The sequence below is a fragment of the Somniosus microcephalus genome, unplaced genomic scaffold (assembly GCF_052327205.1).
Source record: "Somniosus microcephalus isolate GS21.2 unplaced genomic scaffold, FLI_Smic_1.0 unresolved_chr3, whole genome shotgun sequence".
NCBI lineage: Eukaryota > Metazoa > Chordata > Chondrichthyes > Squaliformes > Somniosidae > Somniosus > Somniosus microcephalus.
Genome location: NW_028225181.1, coordinates 61601070 through 61624279, shown reverse-complemented (window position 1 = coordinate 61624279; position 23210 = coordinate 61601070).

The following is a 23210-nucleotide window of genomic DNA, read 5'->3' as shown; positions in this document are numbered from 1 at the left end:
TGGTATCGCACGGGTTCGATACAGAGTAAAGCTCCCTCTACACTGTCCCGTCAAACACTCCCAGGGCAAGCATAGCACGGGTTAGTTACAGAGTAAAGCTCCCTCTACACTGTCCCGTCAAACACTCCCAGAGCAGATACAGCACAGGATAGATACAGAGTAAAGCTCCCTCTACACTGTCCCATCAAACACTCCCTGGGCAGGTACAGCACGGCTTAGATACAGAGTAAAGCTCCCTCTACACTGTCCCATCAAACAATCCCAGGGCAGGTACAGCACGGGTTAGATACAGAGTAAAGCTCCCTCTACACTGACCCATCAAACAATCCCAGGGCAGGGACAGCACGGGTTAGGTACAGAGTAAAGCTCCCTCTACACTGTCCCATCAAACACTCCCAGGGCAGGTACAGCACGGGTTAGATACAGAGTAAAGCTCCCTCTACACTGTCCCCATCAAACAATCCCAGGGCAGGTACAGCACGGGTTAGATACAGAGTAAAGCTCCCTCTACACTGTCCCATCAAACAATCCCAGGGCAGGTACAGGACGGGTTAGATACAGAGTAAAGCTCCCTCTACACTGTCCCGTCAAACACTCCCAGGACAGGTACAGCACGGGTTAGATACAGAGTAAAGCTCCCTCTACACTGTCCCATCAAACACTCGCAGGGCAGGTACAGCACGGGTTAGATACAGAGTAAAGCTCCCTCTACACTGTCCCGTCAAACACTCCCAGGGCAGGTACAGCACGGGTTAGATACAGAGTAAAGCTCCCTCTACACCCTCCCATCAAACAATCCCAGGGCAGGTACAGCACGGGTTAGATACAGAGTAAAGCTCCCTCTACACTATCCCATCAAACACTCCCAGGGCAGTTACAGCACGGGTTAGATACAGAGCAAAGCTCCCTCTACACTGTCCCGTCAAACACTCCCAGGGCAGGTACAGCACGGTTTAGATACAGAGTAAAGCTCCCTCTACACTCTCCCATCAAACAATCCCAGGGGAGGTACAGCACGGGTTAGATACAGAGTAAAGCTCCCTCTACACTGTCCCGTCAAACACTCCCAGGACAGATACAACACAGGTTAGATGCAGAGTAAAGCTCACTCTACACTGTCCCGTCAAACACTCCCAGGGCAGATACTGCACGGGATAGATACAGAGCAAAGCTCCCTCTACACTGTCCCAACAAACACTCCCAGGGCAGGTACAGCACGGGTTAGATACAGAGTAAAGCTCCCTCTACACTGTCCCGTCAAACTCTCCCAGGGCAGGTGCAGCATGGGTTAGATACAGAGTAAAGCTCAACCTACACTGTCCCATCAAACAATGCCAGGGCAGGTACAGCACGGGTTAGATACAGAGTAAAGCTCCCTCTACACTGTCCCGTCAAACACTCCCAGGGCAGGTACAGCACGGGTTAGATACAGAGTAAAGCTCCCTCTACACTGTCCCCATCAAACACTCGCAGGGCTGGTATAGCACGGGTTAGATACAGAGTAAAGCTCCCTCTACACTGTCCCGTCAAACACTCCCAGGGCAGGTACAGTACGGGTTAGATACAGAGTAAAGCTCCCTCTACACTGTCCCATCAAACAATCCCAGGGCAAGTACAGCACGGGTTAGATACAGCGTAAAGCTCCCTCGACACTGTCCCATCAAACACTCCCAGGGCAGGTACAGCACGGGTTAGATACAGACTAAAGCTCCCTCTACACTGTCCCGTCAAACACTCCCAGGGCAGCTACAGCACGGGTAAGATACAGAGTAAAGCTCCCTCTACACAGTCCAATCAAACAATCCCAGGGCAGGTACAGCACGGGTTAGATACAGAGTAAAGCTCCATCTACACTGTCCCGTCAAACACTCCCAGGACAGGTACAGCACGGGTTAGATACAGAGTAAAGCTCCCTCTACACTGTCCCGTCAAACACTCCCAGGGCAGGTACAGCACGGGTTAGATACAGAGTAAAGCTCCCTCTACACTGTCCCATCAAACACTCCCAGGGCAGGTACAGCAGGGGTTAGATACAGAGTAAAGCTCCCTCTACACTGTCCCGTCAAACACTCCCAGGGCAGGTATAGCACGGGTTAGATACAGAGTAAAGCTCCCTCTACACTGTCCCATCAAACACTCCCAGGGCAGTTACAGCAAGGGTTAGATACAGGGTAAAGCTCCCTCTACACTGTCCCGTCAAACACTCCCAGGACAGATACAACACAGGTTAGATACAGAGTAAAGCTCACTCTACACTGTCCCGTCAAACACTCCCAGGGCAGGTACAGCACGGGATAGATACAGAGTAAAGCTCCCTCTACACTGTCCCAACAAACACTCCCAGGGCAGGTACAGCACGGGTTAGATGCAGAGTAAAGCTCCCTCTACACTGTCCCATCAAACACTCCCAGGGCAGGCACAGCACGGGTTAGATACAGAGTAAAGCTCCCTCTACACTGTCCCATCAAACAATCCCAGGGCAGGTACAGCACGGGTTAGATACAGAGTAAAGCTCCCTCTACACTGTCCCGTCAAACACTCCCAGGGCAGGTACAGCACGGGTTAGAAACAGAGTAAAGCTCCCTCTACACTGTCCCCATCAAACACTCCCAGGGCAGGTACAGCACGGGTTAGATACAGAGTAAAGCTCCCTCTACACTGTCCCGGCAAACACTCCCAGGGCAGGTACAGCACGGGTTAGATAGAGTAAAGCTCCCTCTACACTGTCCCATCAAACACTCCCAGGGCAGGTACAGCACGGGTTAGATACAGAGTAAAGCTCCCTCTACACTGTCCCATCAAACACTCCCAGGGCAGGTCCAGCACAGGTTAGATACAGAGTAAAGCTCCCTCTACACTGTCCCCATCAAACACTCCCAGGGCAGGTACAGTAAAGCTCCCTCTACACTGTCCCATCTAACAATCCCAGGGCAGGTACAGCACGGGTTAGATACAGAGTAAAGCTCCCTCTACACTGTCCAGTCAAACATTCCCAGGGCAGGTACAGCACGGGTTAGATACAGAGTAAAGCTCCCTCTACACTGTCCCATCAAACACTCCCAGGGAAGGTACAGCATGGGTTAGATACAGAGTAAAGCTCAACCTACACTGTCCCATCAAACAATCCCAGGGCAGGGACAGCACGGGTTAGATACAGAGTAAAGCTCCCTCTACACTGTCCCATCAAACACTCCCAGGGCAGGTACAGCACGGGTTAGATATAGAGTAAAGCTCCCTCTACACTGTCCCGTCAAACACTCCCAGGGCAGGTACAGCACGGGTTAGATACAGAGTAAAGCTCCCTCTACACCCTCGCATCAAACAATCCCAGGGCAGGTACAGCACGGGTTAGATACAGAGTAAAGCTCCCTCTGCATTGTCCCGTCAAACACTCCCAGGACAGATACAACACAGGTTAGATACAGAGTAAAGCTCACTCTACACTGTCCCGTCAAACACTCCCAGGGCAGGTACAGCACGGGTTAGATACAGAGTAAAGCTCCCTCTACACTGTCCCATCAGCACTCCCAGGGCAGGTACAGCACGGGTTAGATACAGAGTAAAGCTCCCTCTACACTGTCCCGTCAAACACTCCCAGGGCAGGTACAGCATGGGTTAGATACAGAGTAAAGCTCCCTCTACACTGTCCCGTCAAACACTCCCAGGGCAGCTACAGCACGGGTAAGATACAGAGTAAAGCTCCCTCTACACTGTCCCATCAAACACTACCAGGGCAGGTACAGCACGGGTTAGATACAGAGTAAAGCTCCCTCTACACTGTCCCATCAAACACTCCCAGGGCAGGTACAGCAGGGGTTAGATACAGAGTAAAGCTCCCTCTACACTGTCCCATCAAACACTCCCAGGACAGTTACAGCACGGGTTAGATACAGAGTAAAGCTCCCTCTACACTGTCCCGTCAAACACTCCCAGGGCAGGTAGAGCACGGGTTAGATACAGAGTAAAGCTCCCTCTACACTGACCCATCAAACACTCCCAGGGCAGGTACAGCACGGGTTAGATACAGAATAAAGCTCCCTCTACACTGTCCCATCAAACAATCCCAGGGCAAGTACAGCACGGGTTAGATACAGCGTAAAGCTCCCTCGACACTGTCCCGTCAAACACTCCCAGGGCAGATACAGCACAGGTTAGATACAGAGTAAAGCTCCCTCTACACTCTCCCATCAAACAATCCCAGGGCAGGTACAGCACGGGTTAGATACAGAGTAAAGCTCCCTCTACACTGACCCATCAAACAATCCCAGGGCAGGTGCAGCACGGGTTAGATACAGAATAAAGCTCCCTCTACACTGTCCCATCAAACAATCCCAGGGCAAGTACAGCACGGGTTAGATACAGCGTAAAGCTCCCTCGACACTGTCCCGTCAAACACTCCCAGGGCAGATACAGCACAGGTTAGATACAGAGTAAAGCTCCCTCTACACTTTGCCGTGAAACACTCCCATGGCGGCTACAGCATGGGTTAGATACAGAGTAAAGCTCCCTCGACACTGTCCCATCAAACACTCCCAGGGCAGCTACAGCACGGGTTAGATACAGAGTAAAGCTCCCTCTACACTGTCCCGTCAAACACTCCCAGGGCAGCTACAGCACGGGTAAGATACAGAGTAAAGCTCCCTCTACACAGTCCCATCAAACACTCCCAGGACAGATACAACACGGGTTAGATACAGAGTAAAGCTCCCTCTACACTGTCCCATCAGCACTCCCAGGGCAGGTACAGCACGGGTTAGATACAGAGTAAATCTCCCTCTACACTGTCCCGTCAAACACTCCCAGGGCAGGTACAGCATGGGTTACATACAGAGTAAAGCTCAACCTACACTGTCCCATCAAACACTCCCAGGGCAGCTACAGCACGGGTTAGATACAGAGTAAAGCTCCCTCTACACTGTCCCGTCAAACACTCCCAGGGCAGCTACAGCACGGGTAAGATACAGAGTAAAGCTCCCTCTACACAGTCCCATCAAACACTCCCAGGACAGATACAACACGGGTTAGATACAGAGTAAAGCTCCCTCTACACTGTCCCCATCAAACACTCGCAGGGCTGGTATAGCACGGGTTAGATACAGAGTAAAGCTCCCTCTACATTGTCCCGTCAAACACTCCCAGGGCAGGTACAGCACGGGTTAGATACAGAGTAGAGCTCCCTCTACACTGTCCCATCAAACAATCCCAGGGCAGGTGCAGCACGGTATAGATACAGAGTAAAGCTCCCTCTACACTGTCCCATCAAACACTCCCAGGGCAGGTACAGCACGGATTAGATACAGAGCAAAGCTCCCTCCACACTGTCCCGTCAAACACTCCCAGGGCAGGTACAGCATGGGTTAGATACAGAGTAAAGCTCACTCTACACTGTCCCATCAAACAATCCCAGGGCAGGTATAGCAAGGGTTAGTTACAGAGTAAAGCTCCCTCTACACTGTCCCCATGAAACACTCGCAGGGCTGGTATAGCACGGGTTAGATACAAAGTAAAGCTCCCTCTACACTGTCCCGTCAAACACTCCCAGGGCAAGTATAGCACGGGTTAGTTACAGAGTAAAGCTCCCTCTACACTGTCCCTTCAAACACTCCCAGAGCAGATACAGCACAGGTTAGATACAGAGTAAAGCTCCCTCTACACTGTCCCATCAAACAATCCCAGGGCAGGTACAGCACGGGTTAAATGCAGAGTAAAGCTCCCTCTACACTGTCCCATCAAACAATCCCAGGGCAGGTACAGCACGGGTTAGATACAGAGTAAAGCTCCCTCTACACTGTGCCATCAAACACTCCCAGGGCAGGTACAGCACGGGTTAGATACAGAGTAAAGCTCCCTCTACACTGTCCCCATCAAACACTGCCAGGGCAGGTACAGCACGGGTTAGATACAGAGTAAATCTCCCTCTACACTGTCCCATCAAACAATCCCAGGGCAGGTACAGCACGGGTTAGATACAGAGTAAAGCTCCCTCTACACTGTCCCGTCAAACACTCCCAGGACATATACAACACAGGTTAGATACAGAGTAAAGCTCACTCTACACTGTCCCGTCAAACACTCCCAGGGCAGGTACAGCACGGGTTAGATGCAGAGTAAAGGTCCCTCTACACTGTCCCATGAAACACTCCCAGGGCAGGTACAGCTCGGGTTAGATACAGAGTAAAGCTCCCTCTACACTGTCCCCATCAAACACTCGCAGAGCTGGTATAGCACGGGTTAGATACAGAGTAAAGCTCCCTCTACACTGTCCCGTCAAACACTCCCAGGACAGATACAACACAGGTTAGATACAGAGTAAAGCTCCCTCTACACTGTCCCGTCAAACACTCCCAGGGCAGGTACAGCACGGGTTAGATACAGAGTAAAGCTCCCTCTACACTGTCCCATCAAACATTCCCAGGGCAAGTACAGCACGGGTTAGATACAGAGTAAAGCTCCCTCGACACTGTCCCGTCAATCACTCCCAGGGCAGATACAGCAAAGGTTAGATACAGAGTAAAGCTCCCTCTACACTGTCCCGTGAAACACTCCCAGGGCATGTACTGCATGGGTTAGATACAGAGTACAGCTCCCTCTACACTGTCCCATCAAACACTCCCAGGGCAGGTACAGCACGGGTTAGATACAGAGTAAAGCTCCCTCTACACTGTCCCCATCAAACACTGCCAGGGCAGGTACAGCACGGGTTAGATACAGAGTAAAGCTCCCTCGACACTGTCCCATCATACAATCCCAGGGCAGGTACAGCACGGGTTAGATACAGAGTAAAGCTCCCTCTACACTGTCCCGTCAAACACTCCCAGGGCAGGTACAGCACGGGTTAGATACAGAGTAAAGCTCCCTCTACACTGTCCCATCAAACACTCCCAGGGCAGGTACAGCACGGGTTAGATACAGAGTAAAGCTCCCTCTACACTGTCCCATCAAACAATCCCAGGGCAGGTACAGCACGGGTTAGATACAGAGTAAAGCTCCCTCTACACTGTCCCGTCAAACACTCCCAGGGCAGATACAGCACAGGTTAGATACAGAGTAAAGCTCCCTCTACACTCTCCTGTCAAACACTCCCAGGGCAGGTATAGCACAGGTTAGATACAGAGTAAAGCTCCCTCTACACCCTCGCATCAAACAATCCCAGGGCAGGTACAGCACGGGTTAGATACAGAGTAAAGCTCCCTCTGCATTGTCCCGTCAAACACTCCCAGGACAGATACAACACAGGTTAGATACAGAGTAAAGCTCACTCTACACTGTCCCGTCAAACACTCCCAGGGCAGGTACAGCACGGGTTAGATACAGAGTAAAGCTCCCTCTACACTGTCCCATCAGCACTCCCAGGGCAGGTACAGCACGGGTTAGATACAGAGTAAAGCTCCCTCTACACTGTCCCGTCAAACACTCCCAGGGCAGGTACAGCATGGGTTAGATACAGAGTAAAGCTCCCTCTACACTGTCCCGTCAAACACTCCCAGGGCAGCTACAGCACGGGTAAGATACAGAGTAAAGCTCCCTCTACACAGTCCCATCAAACAATCCCAGGGCAGGTACAGCACGGGTTAGATACAGAGTAAAGCTCCATCTACACTGTCCCGTCAAACACTCCCAGGACAGGTGCAGCACGGGTTAGATACAGAGTAAAGCTCCCTCTACACTGTCCCATCAAACACTACCAGGGCAGGTACCGCACGGGTTAGATACAGAGTAAAGCTCCCTCTACACTGTCCCATCAAACACTCCCAGGGCAGGTACAGCAGGGGTTAGATACAGAGTAAAGCTCCCTCTACACTGTCCCATCAAACACTCCCAGGACAGTTACAGCACGGGTTAGATACAGAGTAAAGCTCCCTCTACACTGTCCCGTCAAACACTCCCAGGGCAGGTAGAGCACGGGTTAGATACAGAGTAAAGCTCCCTCTACACTGACCCATCAAACACTCCCAGGGCAGGTACAGCACGGGTTAGATACAGAATAAAGCTCCCTCTACACTGTCCCATCAAACAATCCCAGGGCAAGTACAGCACGGGTTAGATACAGCGTAAAGCTCCCTCGACACTGTCCCGTCAAACACTCCCAGGGCAGATACAGCACAGGTTAGATACAGAGTAAAGCTCCCTCTACACTCTCCCATCAAACAATCCCAGGGCAGGTACAGCACGGGTTAGATACAGAGTAAAGCTCCCTCTACACTGTCCCATCAAACAATCCCAGGGCAGGTGCAGCACGGGTTAGATACAGAATAAAGCTCCCTCTACACTGTCCCATCAAACAATCCCAGGGCAAGTACAGCACGGGTTAGATACAGCGTAAAGCTCCCTCGACACTGTCCCGTCAAACACTCCCAGGGCAGATACAGCACAGGTTAGATACAGAGTAAAGCTCCCTCTACACTTTGCCGTGAAACACTCCCATGGCGGCTACAGCATGGGTTAGATACAGAGTAAAGCTCCCTCGACACTGTCCCATCAAACACTCCCAGGGCAGCTACAGCACGGGTTAGATACAGAGTAAAGCTCCCTCTACACTGTCCCGTCAAACACTCCCAGGGCAGCTACAGCACGGGTAAGATACAGAGTAAAGCTCCCTCTACACAGTCCCATCAAACAATCCCAGGGCAGGTACAGCACGGGTTAGATACAGAGTAAAGCTCCATCTACACTGTCCCGTCAAACACTCCCAGGACAGGTACAGCACGGGTTAGATACAGAGTAAAGCTCCCTCTACACTGTCCCATCAAACACTCCCAGGGCAGGTACAGCACGGGTTAGATACAGAGTAAAGCTCCCTCTACACTGTCCCATCAAACACTCCCAGGGCAGATACAGCAGGGGTTAGATACAGAGTAAAGCTCCCTCTACACTGTCCCGTCAAACACTCCCAGGGCAGGTATAGCACGGGTTAGATACAGTGTAAAGCTCCCTCTACACTGTCCCATCAAACACTCCCAGGACAGTTACAGCACGGGTTAGATACAGAGTAAAGCTCCCTCTGCACTGTCCCGTCAAACACTCCCAGGGCAGTTACAGCACGGGTTAGATACAGAGTAAAGCTCCCTCTACACTCTCCCATCAAACAATCCCAGGGCAGGTACAGCACGGGTTAGATACAGAGTAAAGCTCCCTCTACTCTGTCCCGTCAAACACTCCCAGGACATATACAACACAGGTTAGATACAGAGTAAAGCTCACTCTACACTGTCCCGTCAATCACTCCCAGGGCAGATACAGCACAGGTTAGATACAGAGTAAAGCTCCCTCTACACTTGGCCGTGAAACACTCCCATGGCAGGTACAGCATCGGTTAGATACAGAGTAAAGCTCCCTCGACACTGTCCCATCAAACACTCCCAGGGCAGCGACAGCACGGGTTAGATACAGAGTAAAGCTCCCTCTACACTGCCCCGTCAAACACTCCCAGGGCAGCTACAGCACGGGTAAGATACAGAGTAAAGCTCCCTCTACACAGTCCCATCAAACAATCCCAGGGCAGGTACAGCACGGGTTAGATACAGAGTAAAGCTCCATCTACACTGTCCCATCAAACACTCCCAGGACAGGTACAGCACGGGTTAGATACAGAGTAAAGCTCCCTCTACACTGTCCCATCAAACACTACCAGGGCAGGTATAGCACGGGTTAGATACAGAGTAAAGCTCCCTCTACACTGTCCCATCAAACACTCCCAGGACAGTTACAGCACGGGTTAGATACAGAGTAATGCTCCCTCTACACTGTCCCGTCAAACACTCCCAGGGCAGGCAGAGCACGGGTTAGATACAGAGTAAAGCTCCCTCAACACTGTCCCGTCAAACACTCCCAGGGCAGGTATAGCACGGGTTAGATACAGAGTAAAGCTCCCTCTACACTGTCCCATCAAACACTCCCAGGGCAGTTACAGCAAGGGTTAGATACAGAGTAAAGCTCCCTCTACACTGTCCCGTCAAACACTCCCAGGACAGATACAACACAGGTTAGATACAGAGTAAAGCTCACTCTACACTGTCCCGTCAAACACTCCCAGGGCAGGTACAGCACGGGATAGATACAGAGTAAAGCTCCCTCTACACTGTCCCAACAAACACTCCCAGGGCAGGTACAGCACGGGTTAGATACAGAGTAAAGCTCCCTCTACACTGTCCCATCAAACACTCCCAGGGCAGGCACAGCACGGGTTAGATACAGAGTAAAGCTCCCTCTACACTGTCCCATCAAACAATCCCAGGGCAGGTACAGCACGGGTTAGATACAGAGTAAAGCTCCCTCTACACTGTCCCGTCAAACACTCCCAGGGCAGGTACAGCACGGGATAGAAACAGAGTAAAGCTCCCTCTACACTGTCCCCATCAAACACTCCCAGGGCAGGTACAGCACGGGTTAGATACAGAGTAAAGCTCCCTCTACACTGTCCCGGCAAACACTCCCAGGGCAGGTACAGCACGGGATAGATACAGCGTAAAGCTCCCTCTACACTGTCCCAACAAACACTCCCAGGGCAGGTACAGCACGGGTTAGATACAGAGTAAAGCTCCCTCTACACTGTCCCGTCAAACACTCCCAGGGTAGGTACAGCACGGGTTAGATACAGAGTAAAGCTCCCTCTACACTGTCCCATCAAACAATCCCAGGGCAGATACAGCACGGGTTACATATAGAGTAAAGCTCCCTCTACACTGTCCCGTCAAACACTCCCAGGGCAGGTACAGCACGGGTTAGATACAGAGTAAAGCTCCCTCTACACTGTCCCCATCAAACACTCCCAGGGCTGGTATCGCACGGGTTAGATACAGAGTAAAGCTCCCTCTACACTGTCCCGTCAAACACTCCCAGGGCAAGCATAGCACGGGTTAGTTACAGAGTAAAGCTCCCTCTACACTGTCCCGTCAAACACTCCCAGAGCAGATACAGCACAGGATAGATACAGAGTAAAGCTCCCTCTACACTGTCCCATCAAACACTCCCTGGGCAGGTACAGCACGGCTTAGATACAGAGTAAAGCTCCCTCTACACTGTCCCATCAAACAATCCCAGGGCAGGTACAGCACGGGTTAGATACAGAGTAAAGCTCCCTCTACACTGACCCATCAAACAATCCCAGGGCAGGGACAGCACGGGTTAGATACAGAGTAAAGCTCCCTCTACACTGTCCCATCAAACACTCCCAGGGCAGGTACAACACGGGTTAGATACAGAGTAAAGCTCCCTCTACACTGTCCCCATCAAACAATCCCAGGGCAGGTACAGCACGGGTTAGATACAGAGTAAAGCTCCCTCTACACTGTCCCATCAAACAATCCCAGGGCAGGTACAGGACGGGTTAGATACAGAGTAAAGCTCCCTCTACACTGTCCCGTCAAACACTCCCAGGACAGGTAAAGCACGGGTTAGATACAGAGTAAAGCTCCCTCTACACTGTCCCATCAAACACTCGCAGGGCAGGTACAGCACGGGTTAGATACAGAGTAAAGCTCCCTCTACACTGTCCCGTCAAACACTCCCAGGGCAGGTACAGCACGGGTTAGATACAGAGTAAAGCTCCCTCTACACCCTCCCATCAAACAATCCCAGGGCAGGTACAGCACGGGTTAGATACAGAGTAAAGCTCCCTCTACACTATCCCATCAAACACTCCCAGGACAGATACAACACAGGTTAGATACAGAGTAAAGCTCACTCTACACTGTCCCGTCAAACACTCCCAGGGCAGGTACAGCACGGGATAGATACAGAGTAAAGCTCCCTCTACACTGTCCCAACAAACACTCCCAGGGCAGTTACAGCAAGGGTTAGATACAGAGTAAAGCTCCCTCTACACTGTCCCGTCAAACACTCCCAGGACAGATACAACACAGGTTAGATACAGAGTAAAGCTCACTCTACACTGTCCCGTCAAACACTCCCAGGGCAGGTACAGCACGGGATAGATACAGAGTAAAGCTCCCTCTACACTGTCCCAACAAACACTCCCAGGGCAGGTACAGCACGGGTTAGATACAGAGTAAAGCTCCCTCTACACTGTCCCATCAAACACTCCCAGGGCAGGCACAGCACGGGTTAGATACAGAGTAAAGCTCCCTCTACACTGTCCCATCAAACAATCCCAGGGCAGGTACAGCACGGGTTAGATACAGAGTAAAGCTCCCTCTACACTGTCCCGTCAAACACTCCCAGGGCAGGTACAGCACGGGATAGAAACAGAGTAAAGCTCCCTCTACACTGTCCCCATCAAACACTCCCAGGGCAGGTACAGCACGGGTTAGATACAGAGTAAAGCTCCCTCTACACTGTCCCGGCAAACACTCCCAGGGCAGGTACAGCACGGGATAGATACAGCGTAAAGCTCCCTCTACACTGTCCCAACAAACACTCCCAGGGCAGGTACAGCACGGGTTAGATACAGAGTAAAGCTCCCTCTACACTGTCCCGTCAAACACTCCCAGGGTAGGTACAGCACGGGTTAGATACAGAGTAAAGCTCCCTCTACACTGTCCCATCAAACACTCCCAGGGCAGTTACAGCAAGGGTTAGATACAGAGTAAAGCTCCCTCTACACTGTCCCGTCAAACACTCCCAGGACAGATACAACACAGGTTAGATACAGAGTAAAGCTCACTCTACACTGTCCCGTCAAACACTCCCAGGGCAGGTACAGCACGGGATAGATACAGAGTAAAGCTCCCTCTACACTGTCCCAACAAACACTCCCAGGGCAGGTACAGCACGGGTTAGATACAGAGTAAAGCTCCCTCTACACTGTCCCATCAAACACTCCCAGGGCAGGCACAGCACGGGTTAGATACAGAGTAAAGCTCCCTCTACACTGTCCCATCAAACAATCCCAGGGCAGGTACAGCACGGGTTAGATACAGAGTAAAGCTCCCTCTACACTGTCCCGTCAAACACTCCCAGGGCAGGTACAGCACGGGATAGAAACAGAGTAAAGCTCCCTCTACACTGTCCCCATCAAACACTCCCAGGGCAGGTACAGCACGGGTTAGATACAGAGTAAAGCTCCCTCTACACTGTCCCGGCAAACACTCCCAGGGCAGGTACAGCACGGGATAGATACAGCGTAAAGCTCCCTCTACACTGTCCCAACAAACACTCCCAGGGCAGGTACAGCACGGGTTAGATACAGAGTAAAGCTCCCTCTACACTGTCCCGTCAAACACTCCCAGGGTAGGTACAGCACGGGTTAGATACAGAGTAAAGCTCCCTCTACACTGTCCCATCAAACAATCCCAGGGCAGATACAGCACGGGTTACATATAGAGTAAAGCTCCCTCTACACTGTCCCGTCAAACACTCCCAGGGCAGGTACAGCACGGGTTAGATACAGAGTAAAGCTCCCTCTACACTGTCCCCATCAAACACTCCCAGGGCTGGTATCGCACGGGTTAGATACAGAGTAAAGCTCCCTCTACACTGTCCCGTCAAACACTCCCAGGGCAAGCATAGCACGGGTTAGTTACAGAGTAAAGCTCCCTCTACACTGTCCCGTCAAACACTCCCAGAGCAGATACAGCACAGGATAGATACAGAGTAAAGCTCCCTCTACACTGTCCCATCAAACACTCCCTGGGCAGGTACAGCACGGCTTAGATACAGAGTAAAGCTCCCTCTACACTGTCCCATCAAACAATCCCAGGGCAGGTACAGCACGGGTTAGATACAGAGTAAAGCTCCCTCTACACTGACCCATCAAACAATCCCAGGGCAGGGACAGCACGGGTTAGATACAGAGTAAAGCTCCCTCTACACTGTCCCATCAAACACTCCCAGGGCAGGTACAGCACGGGTTAGATACAGAGTAAAGCTCCCTCTACACTGTCCCCATCAAACAATCCCAGGGCAGGTACAGCACGGGTTAGATACAGAGTAAAGCTCCCTCTACACTGTCCCATCAAACAATCCCAGGGCAGGTACAGGACGGGTTAGATACAGAGTAAAGCTCCCTCTACACTGTCCCGTCAAACACTCCCAGGACAGGTACAGCACGGGTTAGATACAGAGTAAAGCTCCCTCTACACTGTCCCATCAAACACTCGCAGGGCAGGTACAGCACGGGTTAGATACAGAGTAAAGCTCCCTCTACACTGTCCCGTCAAACACTCCCAGGGCAGGTACAGCACGGGTTAGATACAGAGTAAAGCTCCCTCTACACCCTCCCATCAAACAATCCCAGGGCAGGTACAGCACGGGTTAGATACAGAGTAAAGCTCCCTCTACACTATCCCATCAAACACTCCCAGGGCAGTTACAGCACGGGTTAGATACAGAGCAAAGCTCCCTCTACACTGTCCCGTCAAACACTCCCAGGGCAGGTACAGCACGGTTTAGATACAGAGTAAAGATCCCTCTACACTCTCCCATCAAACAATCCCAGGGGAGGTACAGCACGGGTTAGATACAGAGTAAAGCTCCCTCTACACTGTCCCGTCAAACACTCCCAGGACAGATACAACACAGGTTAGATACAGAGTAAAGCTCACTCTACACTGTCCCGTCAAACACTCCCAGGGCAGATACTGCACGGGATAGATACAGAGCAAAGCTCCCTCTACACTGTCCCAACAAACACTCCCAGGGCAGGTACAGCACGGGTTAGCTACAGAGTAAAGCTCCCTCTACACTGTCCCGTCAAACTCTCCCAGGGCAGGTGCAGCATGGGTTAGATACAGAGTAAAGCTCCCTCTAAACTGTCCCATCAAACAATCCCAGGGCAGGTACAGCACGGGTTAGATATAGAGTAAAGCTCCCTCTGCACTGTCCCGTCAAACACTCCCAGGGCAGGTACAGCACGGGTTAGATACAGAGTAAAGCTCCCTCTACACTGTCCCCATCAAACACTCCCAGGGCTGGTATCGCACGGGTTAGATACAGAGTAAAGCTCCCTCTACACTGTCCCGTCAAACACTCCCAGGGCAAGTATAGCACGGGTTAGTTACAGGGTAAAGCTCCCTCTACACTGTCCCGTCAAACACTCCCAGAGCAGATACAGCACAGGATAGATACAGAGTAAAGCTCCCTCTACACTGTCCCATCAAACACTCCCAGGGCAGGTACAGCACGGCTTAGATACAGAGTAAAGCTCCCTCTACACTGTCCCATCAAACAATCCCAGGGCAGGTACAGCACGGGTTAGATACAGAGTAAAGCTCCCTCTACACTGTCCCATCAAACAATCCCAGGGCAGGTACAGCACGGGTTAGATACAGAGTAAAGCTCCCTCTACACTGTCCCATCAAACACTCCCAGGGCAGGTACAGCACGGGTTAGATACAGAGTAAAGCTCCCTCTACACTGTCCCGTCAAACACTCCCAGGGCAGGTACAGCACGGGTAGATACAGAGTAAAGCTCCCTCTACACCCTCCCATCAAACAATCCCAGAGCAGGTACAGCACGGGTTAGATACAGAGTAAAGCTCCCTCTACACTGTCCCATCAAACACTCCCAGGACAGATACAACACAGGTTAGAGACAGAGTAAAGCTCACTCTGCACTGTCCCGTCAAACAGTCCCAGGGCAGGTACAGCACGGGTTAGATACAGAGTAAAGCTCCCTCTACACTGTCCCATCAGCACTCCCAGGGCAGGTACAGCACGGGTTAGATACAGAGTAAAGCTCCCTCTACACTGTCCCGTCAAACACTCCCAGGGCAGGTACAGCATGGGTTAGATACAGAGTAAAGCTCAACCTACACTGTCCCATCAAACAATGCCAGGGCAGGTACAGCACGGGTTAGGTACAGAGTAAAGCTCCCTCTACACTGTCCCGTCAAACACTCCCAGGGCAGGTACAGCACGGGTTAGATACAGAGTAAAGCTCCCTCTACACTGTCCCCATCAAACACTCGCAGGGCTGGTATAGCACGGGTTAGATACAGAGTAAAGCTCCCTCTACACTGTCCCGTCAAACACTCCCAGGGCAGGTACAGTACGGGTTAGATACAGAGTAAAGCTCCCTCTACACTGTCCCATCAAACAATCCCAGGGCAAGTACAGCACGGGTTAGATACAGCGTAAAGCTCCCTCGACACTGTCCCATCAAACACTCCCAGGGCAGGTACAGCACGGGTTAGATACAGACTAAAGCTCCCTCTACACTGTCCCGTCAAACACTCCCAGGGCAGCTACAGCACGGGTAAGATACAGAGTAAAGCTCCCTCTACACAGTCCAATCAAACAATCCCAGGGCAGGTACAGCACGGGTTAGATACAGAGTAAAGCTCCATCTACACTGTCCCGTCAAACACTCCCAGGACAGGTACAGCACGGGTTAGATACAGAGTAAAGCTCCCTCTACACTGTCCCGTCAAACACTCCCAGGGCAGGTACAGCACGGGTTAGATACAGAGTAAAGCTCCCTCTACACTGTCCCATCAAACACTCCCAGGGCAGGTACAGCAGGGGTTAGATACAGAGTAAAGCTCCCTCTACACTGTCCCGTCAAACACTCCCAGGGCAGGTATAGCACGGGTTAGATACAGAGTAAAGCTCCCTCTACACTGTCCCATCAAACACTCCCAGGGCAGTTACAGCAAGGGTTAGATACAGAGTAAAGCTCCCTCTACACTGTCCCGTCAAACACTCCCAGGACAGATACAACACAGGTTAGATACAGAGTAAAGCTCACTCTACACTGTCCCGTCAAACACTCCCAGGGCAGGTACAGCACGGGATAGATACAGAGTAAAGCTCCCTCTACACTGTCCCAACAAACACTCCCAGGGCAGGTACAGCACGGGTTAGGTACAGAGTAAAGCTCCCTCTACACTGTCCCATCAAACACTCCCAGGGCAGGCACAGCACGGGTTAGATACAGAGTAAAGCTCCCTCTACACTGTCCCATCAAACAATCCCAGGGCAGGTACAGCACGGGTTAGATACAGAGTAAAGCTCCCTCTACACTGTCCCGTCAAACACTCCCAGGGCAGGTACAGCACGGGTTAGAAACAGAGTAAAGCTCCCTCTACACTGTCCCCATCAAACACTCCCAGGGCAGGTACAGCACGGGTTAGATACAGAGTAAAGCTCCCTCTACACTGTCCCGGCAAACACTCCCAGGGCAGGTACAGCACGGGTTAGATAGAGTAAAGCTCCCTCTACACTGTCCTATCAAACACTCCCAGGGCAGGTACAGCACGGGTTAGATACAGAGTAAAGCTCCCTCTACACTGTCCCATCAAACACTCCCAGGGCAGGTCCAGCACAGGTTAGATACAGAGTAAAGCTCCCTCTACACTGTCCCCATCAAACACTCCCAGGGCAGGTACAGTAAAGCTCCCTCTACACTGTCCCATCTAACAATCCCAGGGCAGGTACAGCACGGGTTAGATACAGAGTAAAGCTCCCTCTACACTGTCCAGTCAAACATTCCCAGGGCAGGTACAGCACGGGTTAGATACAGAGTAAAGCTCCCTCTACACTGTCCCATCAAACACTCCCAGGGAAGGTACAGCATGGGTTAGATACAGAGTAAAGCTCAACCTACACTGTCCCATCAAACAATCCCAGGGCAGGGACAGCACGGGTTAGATACAGAGTAAAGTTCCCTCTACACTGTCCCATCAAACACTCCCAGGGCAGGTACAGCACGGGTTAGATATAGAGTAAAGCTCCCTCTACACTGTCCCGTCAAACACTCCCAGGGCAGGTACAGCACGGGTTAGATACAGAGTAAAGCTCCCTCTACACCCTCGCATCAAACAATCCCAGGGCAGGTACAGCACGGGTTAGATACAGAGTAAAGCTCCCTCTGCATTGTCCCGTCAAACACTCCCAGGACAGATACAACACAGGTTAGATACAGAGTAAAGCTCACTCTACACTGTCCCGTCAAACACTCCCAGGGCAGGTACAGCACGGGTTAGATACAGAGTAAAGCTCCCTCTACACTGTCCCATCAGCACTCCCAGGGCAGGTACAGCACGGGTTAGATACAGAGTAAAGCTCCCTCTACACTGTCCCGTCAAACACTCCCAGGGCAGGTACAGCATGGGTTAGATACAGAGTAAAGCTCCCTCTACACTGTCCCGTCAAACACTCCCAGGGCAGCTACAGCACGGGTAAGATACAGAGTAAAGCTCCCTCATCACAGTCCCATCAAACAATCCCAGGGCAGGTACAGCACGGGTTAGATACAGAGTAAAGCTCCATCTACACTGTCCCGTCAAACACTCCCAGGACAGGTGCAGCACGGGTTAGATACAGAGTAAAGCTCCCTCTACACTGTCCCATCAAACACTACCAGGGCAGGTACAGCACGGGTTAGATACAGAGTAAAGCTCCCTCTACACTGTCCCATCAAACACTCCCAGGGCAGGTACAGCAGGGGTTAGATACAGAGTAAAGCTCCCTCTACACTGACCCATCAAACACTCCCAGGGCAGGTACAGCACGGGTTAGATACAGAATAAAGCTCCCTCTACACTGTCCCATCAAACAATCCCAGGGCAAGTACAGCACGGGTTAGATACAGCGTAAAGCTCCCTCGACACTGTCCCGTCAAACACTCCCAGGGCAGATACAGCACAGGTTAGATACAGAGTAAAGCTCCCTCTACACTCTCCCATCAAACAATCCCAGGGCAGGTACAGCACGGGTTAGATACAGAGTAAAGCTCCCTCTACACTGACCCATCAAACAATCCCAGGGCAGGTGCAGCACGGGTTAGATACAGAATAAAGCTCCCTCTACACTGTCCCATCAAACAATCCCAGGGCAAGTACAGCACGGGTTAGATACAGCGTAAAGCTCCCTCGACACTGTCCCGTCAAACACTCCCAGGGCAGATACAGCACAGGTTAGATACAGAGTAAAGCTCCCTCTACACTTTGCCGTGAAACACTCCCATGGCGGCTACAGCATGGGTTAGATACAGAGTAAAGCTCCCTCGACACTGTCCCATCAAACACTCCCAGGGCAGCTACAGCACGGGTTAGATACAGAGTAAAGCTCCCTCTACACTGTCCCGTCAAACACTCCCAGGGCAGCTACAGCACGGGTAAGATACAGAGTAAAGCTCCCTCTACACAGTCCCATCAAACAATCCCAGGGCAGGTACAGCACGGGTTAGATACAGAGTAAAGCTCCATCTACACTGTCCCGTCAAACACTCCCAGGACAGGTACAGCACGGGTTAGATACAGAGTAAAGCTCCCTCTACACTGTCCCATCAAACACTCCCAGGGCAGGTACAGCACGGGTTAGATACAGAGTAAAGCTCCCTCTACACTGTCCCATCAAACACTCCCAGGGCAGATACAGCAGGGGTTAGATACAGAGTAAAGCTCCCTCTACACTGTCCCGTCAAACACTCCCAGGGCAGGTATAGCACGGGTTAGATACAGTGTAAAGCTCCCTCTACACTGTCCCATCAAACACTCCCAGGACAGTTACAGCACGGGTTAGATACAGAGTAAAGCTCCCTCTACACTGTCCCGTCAAACACTCCCAGGGCAGTTACAGCACGGGTTAGATACAGAGTAAAGCTCCCTCTACACTCTCCCATCAAACAACCCCAGGGCAGGTACAGCACGGGTTAGATACAGAGTAAAGCTCCCTCTACTCTGTCCCGTCAAACACTCCCAGGACAGATACAACACAGGTTAGATACAGAGTAAAGCTCACTCTACACTGTCCCGTCAATCACTCCCAGGGCAGATACAGCACAGGTTAGATACAGAGTAAAGCTCCCTCTACACTTGGCCGTGAAACACTCCCATGGCAGGTACAGCATGGGTTAGATACAGAGTAAAGCTCCCTCGACACTGTCCCATCAAACACTCCCAGGGCAGCGACAGCACGGGTTAGATACAGAGTAAAGCTCCCTCTACACTGTCCCGTCAAACACTCCCAGGGCAGCTACAGCACGGGTAAGATACAGAGTAAAGCTCCCTCTACACAGTCCCATCAAACAATCCCAGGGCAGGTACAGCACGGGTTAGATACAGAGTAAAGCTCCATCTACACTGTCCCATCAAACACTCCCAGGACAGGTACAGCACGGGTTAGATACAGAGTAAAGCTCCCTCTACACTGTCCCATCAAACACTACCAGGGCAGGTATAGCACGGGTTAGATACAGAGTAAAGCTCCCTCTACACTGTCCCATCAAACACTCCCAGGACAGTTACAGCACGGGTTAGATACAGAGTAATGCTCCCTCTACACTGTCCCGTCAAACACTCCCAGGGCAGGTAGAGCACGGGTTAGATACAGAGAAAAGCTCCCTCTACACTCTCCCATTAAACAATCCCAGGGCAGGTACAGCACGGGTTAGATACAGAGTAAAGCTCCCTCTACACTGTCCCGTCAAACACTCCCAGGACAGATACAACACAGGTTAGATACAGAGTAAAGCTCACTCTACACTGTCCCGTCAAACACTCCCAGGGCAGGTACAGCACGGGATAGATACAGAGTAAAGCTCCCTCTACACTGTCCCCATCAAACACTCCCAGGGCAGGTACAGTAAAGCTCCCTCTACACTTTCCCATCTAACAATCCCAGGGCTGGTAGAGCACGGGTTAGATACAGAGTAAAGCTCCCTCTACACTGTCCAGTCAAACATTCCCAGGGCAGGTACAGCACGGGTTAGATACAGAGTAAATCTCCCTCTACACTGTCCCGTCAAACACTCCCAGGGAAGGTACAGCATGGGTTAGATACAGAGTAAAGCTCAACGTACGCTGTCCCATCAAACAATCCCAGGGCAGGTACAGCACGGGTTAGATACAGAGTAAAGCTCCCTCTACACTGTCCCATCAAACACTCCCAGGGCAGGTACAGCACGGGTTAGATACAGAGTAAGCTCCCTCTACACTGTCCCGTCAAACACTCCCAGGGCAGGTACAGCACGGCTTAGAAACAGAGTAAAGCTCCCTCTACACCCTCCCATCAAACAATCCCAGGGCAGGTCCAGCACGGGTTAGATGCAGAGTAAAGCTCCCTCTACACTGTCCCGTCAAACACTCCCAGGACAGATACAACACAGGTTAGATACAGAGTAAAGCTCACTCTACACTGTCCCATCAAACACTCCCAGGGCAGGTCCAGCACGGGTTAGATACAGAGTAAAGCTCCCTCTACACTGTCCCATCAGCACTCCCAGGGCAGGTACAGCACGGGTTAGATACAGAGTAAAGCTCCCTCTACACTGTCCCGTCAAACACTCCCAGGGCAGGTACAGCATGGGTTAGATACAGAGTAAAGCTCAACCTACACTGTCCCATCAAACAATGCCAGGGCAGGTAGAGCACGGGTTAGATACAGAGTAAAGCTCCCTCTACACTGCCCCGTCAAACACTCCCAGGGCAGGTACAGCACGGGTTAGATACAGAGTAAAGCTCCCTCTACACTGTCCCCATCAAACACTCGCAGGGCTGGTATAGCACGGGTTAGATACAGAGTAAAGCTCCCTCTACATTGTCCCGTCAAACACTCCCAGGGCAGGTACAGCACGGGTTAGATACAGAGTAGAGCTCCCTCTACACTGCCCCATCAAACAATCCCAGGGCAGGTCAAGCACGGGTTAGATGCAGAGTAAAGCTCCCTCTACACTGTCCCGTCAAACACTCCCAGGACAGATACAACACAGGTTAGATACAGAGTAAAGCTCACTCTACAGTGTCCCGTCAAACACTCCCAGGGCAGGTCCAGCACGGGTTAGATACAGAGTAAAGCTCCCTCTACACTGTCCCATCAGCACTCCCAGGGCAGGTACAGCACGGGTTAGATACAGAGTAAAGCTCCCTCTACACTGTCCCGTCAAACACTCCCAGGGCAGGTACAGCATGGGTTACATACAGAGTAAAGCTCAACCTACACTGTCCCATCAAACAATGCCAGGGCAGGTAGAGCACGGTGTAGATACAGCGTAAAGCTCCCTCTACACTGCCCCGTCAAACACTCCCAGGGCAGGTACAGCATGGGTTAGATACAGAGTAAAGCTCCCTCTACACTGTCCCCATCAAACACTCGCAGGGCTGGTATAGCACGGGTTAGATACAGAGTAAAGCTCCCTCTACATTGTCCCGTCAAACACTCCCAGGGCAGGTACAGCACGGGTTAGATACAGAGTAGAGCTCCCTCTACACTGTCCCATCAAACAATCCCAGGGCAGGTGCAGCACGGTATAGATACAGAGTAAAGCTCCCTCTACACTGTCCCATCAAACACTCCCAGGGCAGGTACAGCACGGATTAGATACAGAGCAAAGCTCCCTCCACACTGTCCCGTCAAACACTCCCAGGGCAGGTACAGCATGGGTTAGATACAGAGTAAAGCTCACTCTACACTGTCCCATCAAACAATCCCAGGGCAGGTATAGCAAGGGTTAGTTACAGAGTAAAGCTCCCTCTACACTGTCCCCATGAAACACTCCCAGGGCTGGTATAGCACGGGTTAGATACAGAGTAAAGCTCCCTCTACACTGTCCCGTCAAACACTCCCAGGGCAAGTATAGCACGGGTTAGTTACAGAGTAAAGCTCCCTCTACACTGTCCCTTCAAACACTCCCAGAGCAGATACAGCACAGGTTAGATACAGAGTAAAGCTCCCTCTACACTGTCCCATCAAACAATCCCAGGGCAGTTACAGCACGGGTTAAATGCAGAGTAAAGCTCCCTCTACACTGTCCCATCAAACAATCCCAGGGCAGGTACAGCACGGGTTAGATACAGAGTAAAGCTCCCTCTACACTGTGCCATCAAACACTCCCAGGGCAGGTACAGCACGGGTTAGATACAGAGTAAAGCTCCCTCTACACTGTCCCCATCAAACACTGCCAGGGCAGGTACAGCACGGGTTAGATACAGAGTAAATCTCCCTCTACACTGTCCCATCAAACAATCCCAGGGCAGGTACAGCACGGGTTAGATACAGAGTAAAGCTCCCTCTACACTGTCCCGTCAAACACTCCCAGGACATATACAACACAGGTTAGATACAGAGTAAAGCTCACTCTACACTGTCCCGTCAAACACTCCCAGGGCAGGTACAGCACGGGTTAGATGCAGAGTAAAGGTCCCTCTACACTGTCCCATGAAACACTCCCAGGGCAGGTACAGCTCGGGTTAGATACAGAGTAAAGCTCCCTCTACACTGTCCCCATCAAACACTCGCAGAGCTGGTATAGCACGGGTTAGATACAGAGTAAAGCTCCCTCTACACTGTCCCGTCAAACACTCCCAGGACAG